Raw genomic sequence first — 5,827 nt, forward strand, 5'->3', positions numbered from 1 at the left:
ACCATAATCTCTTACTATCTAAGAATGACAATCATTTATTGGTCATTCACAACTTCNGAATAGACGATGATAGCAACCTTGACAATTGTGATGAAATATTTGAAGATTGCAATAGTTGTGACATAACTCAAGATAATCCCAAAGAATGGATGGTAAGATTTTAAAGTGGCTCTGGAACGCTCTGATACCACTTGTGAAATTCTCAGAACGCTGTGATTCTCAAATTAAATGTTATAGATTATTTATTAGTTTGACTTTCCACGCGAAATTTACAATTAAAAGCAACAAGTTGCTTATTAATTGTTTCTAGATGATTAAGCATACAAGTCAAGTTATCCTATGTTTGAATGTCGTAGTTTGTAACATGAAAGCAGTAAATAACTCATATATGTTGATAGAGAAACCCCAATTGTGTCCAGGATCAATCCAGTTACATCCCTTACAGTTAGACGTTGCCAAGCCAACTTCACCAGACTTTCTGTAATCTCTAAGATCTACTGACTCCACCAGCTTTCCAATCTTCTCCACTGTCTCTTCCAAGTGGAATTTCAAGAATAACAAACTCTTGTGCTTTTTTTGTGCTTGCAGTCCACATCTCCCAATACCTAACTGAGAGAGTACACTTTTTATGGTGTTAAAGAAGTCAGATGTTCTGGATTCAAAGATTTGATGTTTTCCCAAATATGTGGTTGTATAATCTTAGGAACCAAACGATTGAAATCAAGGTTTGAATGTGCTTTTGGATCTTCAAAAAATGATATGGAGAGGCAACACAATGAACCACCACACTTTTGGACGTTCATAGGGTAAGATATATACAAGGGAAAGTTTATGGGATGTTAAGGGATTGAAAAACCAACTATTTGAAGCAAAATAGAATTTTGATCATCAACCTATCGCTCGAGCTATAGGCCAGCGACAGACGGGCAACAACTGAGCAGTTATCAGTATTTTTATCATAATTCTCTCTCGATGTTCGATTGAGGTGATTCAAAATACATTGAAAATATAACTCAAATGACTACAATTCTTCTAGTAGCCTTGTTCAAATTCCAATGTTTTCTATATGAAAAATGCATTGTAAATTAAGATTGAGAATTTGAAACATAACTTGTGCGTCTCTTCATATCCTTTGGATTTCTAATTGCATTCCAATGATTATATGTGATCTTCTTAGACATCTTGAACTTCTTCAAGGTCTATACTACCAACTCCAACTCTTTTGCTATAATTAGGACTCAATAATTTAAATTTGATTGCAACATCTCGACAAACTCTTTGACTTTTACAACTCTTTTATGTTAATCCTTTTGTCTAAAGAATTGCTGATACAATAGAACTTAACAAACTCCCCTTTTCACATTCTACAACAAAACTATATTCAATGAAGTAATAATGAAAAACTAATCTACCAAAACTCAAAATGAATGATTGTTTCTTGCATTTCTTGTTAAACATGTTTCTAGAAATCAAAAACTCAAATACCCAGTGTAAAAGCACTGGATATAAAAAATATAATAATTGAAGCACATAATCATAAATATGCTAATTAGTTTGAGACGTGACACTAATATCAATCAAAATACCAACCGAAACATTAGTATCCTAAAACATCAAAATTCAAATAGCTATGCATTATGATATGGAATGCAATGCAAAAAATCACTCTTTCCTTACTGCAAATTTTCATCAATTGTATGCAGTATCAAAATGTCAATGTCTCTTCCCAATGTTCCCTAACATGCAATTCTCTTTTTATCAATGCAATCAGTTCAATTCTCTCTTTCTCCCCTATATATATGATCTTCTCCCATACTTGCTTTCCCCTTTTTTGTCATAAATGGCGAAGCTGACTATATCAAAATCAAAATCAATTTGAACATCAACATATAACAACTCTAAAACGCAGTTGATAACATGCACAAGCATAATTAACAATCACTAAACCTTTCCGTATACTTATTTCAAGTTAGAATAGAGTAAATTATATAAGTGACCCATGTGTGTAAAGTGTCACTAATCCTTTGTAAGCAAGACTATAAATCTTAATTTTGTGAGAAATGATATGCCAAATATCACTGCCAATGAGTTTATCCTCCTCCTTGTTGGAGTCAAACCATTTGAAGTACATTAGGACCTTTAAATGAAACTCATTTTGTATGTATATTAATATTTTCTTTTCTCCCCTAACTTTGAGCATACATAGAGTGATTAAGATGACCACTGTAGCAAATTTTAGGCCGGTTAACCCAAGTTATTTGACCATAGGCACCAGTTTATGAGAAATCCCACATGTTTAATTGCTTGAATCAAATAGACTCCAAAGAAGAGCATAAGATATTGAGCTTTTAATTATGAGGGGATATACTTTAGTTGGGTCTAATAATAAGGTAAATTCATGTTCAAAGTCACCTTACTAACATGTGATTGTTATTCTAAATCTTACACACGCGGTTGCCCAATTACAATATCATAGTGTGTACAGTGCATATGGTACATGAAGACACCAATATTAAGTACTCCATAACAACCTAAGCAAGCAATAGAAAATATTCTACAGGGCATCAATTAAGCCCATAAATGGTACAGCACACAAGTATGATATATATCATGATGTAGTCAATTTTTCTTTCCATTTTATTTTTGTATTTTTCAATTTTTTTTGTTGGTTTTTTTAAAAAAAAAATATGAATGCTCAAAGCACATAAAAAAAAATCACACACAACAAAAAAATGTGCACGTGCTAATATAAAGATAATGAAAATGCACATGTATGAAACTACTATCTAAAAAGCAAATAAATACATGTGATGCATGCATAGATCAATTACTCACAGTAATGAAACACAGGCATGCATCGAGGTTACCTAATTAGTTAGGTAAAGTAACGCTTTTACCTTTAAGACCACCATGATCTATTTCAGAATTTTTCAGATTACCCTTTTTCACCCAAACTTGCTTAGTGACAGGAATGTTCCTAGTCATCTGTGTCATTGATTTAGTCAATTGACTCACCTAATTAGTAAGGAAGTCAATCTGACTAACAAACTCTTGATTCTTGCTTCTATTGAAGTTCTGGTTTCTATTTCTGTATAGGAATTGACAACACCTAGGCCTTATGTGTTCTAACTCACCACAGTGAAAACACGTAGGGATAAACCTCGGACAAAAGTTGTGTGATCGCTGACGTCGATTCCTAAGTTGATGGGTCCTACGTTGTCTAGTAGGCCTCAGTCTTACAAATCCTTTATTATTTGGTTTAGGGTTAGGCACATGTTTAGGATGGTCAGTGGTAGGGACAGAAGTGGTCTTTTAAGTACTTGCACTACTGTGAATATTCTCTTTAATACCTACACCTCCCTATTACCAGTTGACTTTCTCATTCCCATGATATCTAGATTCAATAAAACACTAGAAAATGCAAGAAGTTGAGACTTAGAATACTCAATGTCGCTCAGAAGGTTCTTAATCTAGATTTCTAATGTCTCATTCTTAATAGTCGGTGCACTAGCTTTCTTAAAGGACTTCTCAAGCTCACTAGTAAGATTCTTAACTTGAGTATCTAAAAATTCATTCATAGACTTTAACTTACTCAGGGATGAGGTAGATTCTAAAAGGTCAGCTATAAGTTTCTCTCCCTCCAGCTCAATTTCCTTGACCTATGTACCTAAGGCTTTGTTAGTAGTTATAATCCTAAGACTCTCCTTATAGATTTTATCAGAAGCCTCATAAATATCTCCCTCACTATTAGAATCTTCATCGATTGCTCACTACTATCTACGCCCTCAACCTTCTCACTTTCCTTATCGGATCCACTCCTAATCCTAGAGTGAAGGCAATAAACTTCTCACTCTCCTCATGAGTGGTTTCTAAGATATCCCAAACATCTTTAACATCCTCACACCGACACGCGCCTAAACTCTTCAGGTGATACTGCTATAAATAAAGCGTCTAAGGCTCTACTATTCAAATTGTACTCATCTAAGTTCGTTTTAGTCCAATTAGCAATAGGAGTAAGAGTTACTATGTTATGATCGTAGTACTAGGGATAGTCCAACCATTAACTACACTCAACCAAATCCATTTATCCATAAATTTAAGGAAAGCTCTAATCCTAACTTTTCAATATGTATAATTTCTGCCATCAAAATATGGCGGGACTAACAAAGTACTACTCATCTAGACAAATAAGGTGACGACATGTATTTAGGCTCTGATACCAACTGTAAAGTCACTCCAGAATGCTCTGATACCACTTGTGAAATTCTTAGAATGCTATGATTCTCAAATTAAACATTCTACATTATTTATTAGGTTAACCTTACATGCGAAATTTACAATTTAAAGCAACAAGTAACTTATTAATTGTTTCGAGATGATTAATTATACAAGTCCAGTTATCCTATTCTTGAATGTCGCAGCTTGTAGTATAAAAGCAGTAACACCAGATATGTTGACGAAGAAACCCCAACTGGGTAAAAACTCCGGGACCAAGTCAATTGCCTCTACTATAGACAATGAGCCTTACAGTTAAAATGTTGCCTAGCCAACTCTACTAAACTTCTCAATCTACTTTTTGTAATCTCCAAGATCTACTGGCTCCACTAGCTTCCCGATCTTTTCCAATTGTCTCTTCCAAGTGGAATTTCAAGAATAACCAATTCTTGTGTTTTTCTTGTGCTTGTAGTCCACCTCTCCCAATGCCCAAATGAGAGAATATCCTCCTTGCGATGTTAAGGAAGTCAGATATTCTGGATTTAAGGAATTGATGTTTCCCAAATATGTGTTGTATAATCTCAAGAACCAAAAGATCGAAATAAAGGTTTGAATGTGCTTACAGATCTTCAAAATATGATATAGAGAGGTAACACAATGAACAACCACACTTTTGGATGTTCATAGGGTAGGATATATGCAGGGAAAAGTGTTTAGGATGAAAAGGGATTAAAAAACAATTGTTTGAAGCAAAATAGAATTCTAGTCATCGACCTATCACTCGAGTGATAGGCCGCAACGGACGAATCTCATTCAAGTAAATGTAGTCATTCAAAGGAGGATTATGTGTCAGTTGGCCTCTTAATGTCAGTGTTTTTGTGTTGAAACCATCAGTCATATCTTCACTCGCAGCAGCATCTCTGATCAGGTATGGAAATACTTTGGGGACATTTTTCAGATAGCTATAGATCAGGGAAAGGGGATAGACATAAGTTCAAGAGATGGAGATATTCTAGACAATAGGTTCGTCGTGGACACATTCACGCTATCATTCATCTATTGATATTTTGGTTTTTATCGGAATAATGTGAATCATAGAGAGATCCACAAGACGACCTTGGCTATTCACTACATCACTAGGGACAAAGGACCATGGAAGATTCAAAGCACTCTTAGATAGATTAGAGACTTTATCTCCTTCTACAGAGACATGGTTTCTCACATCTACAGAGTGGAACTAGGTTGTAGACTCATTTGCTTAAGAGGATTGGGATCACCAGCGCTATCAGGAGTATGGACCATCTGGTGACAGTTTAGGACATTGATGCAAATCGATAAACATGGACTGCCCAGCTTTAGAGGTTTCTAGCTTAGGCTCCATTTTTTTGCATTAATTCCATTCTACAGGAAAGTAGTACTTCCCTATTTATTGCCTTAACTTCTTTTTATTCACTTGTTGCATTGTTCTTTTTCTGAGGTAAGGTTTATGTCCCACTCCTTCATTGTATTCTTAATTATTATTATTATTATTATTATTATTATTATTATTATTATTATTATTATTATTATTATTATTATTATTATTATTATTATATATATATATATATATATA

Source organism: Olea europaea, chromosome 13 (genome assembly GCF_002742605.1).
Source record: "Olea europaea var. sylvestris chromosome 13, O_europaea_v1, whole genome shotgun sequence".
NCBI lineage: Eukaryota > Viridiplantae > Streptophyta > Magnoliopsida > Lamiales > Oleaceae > Olea > Olea europaea.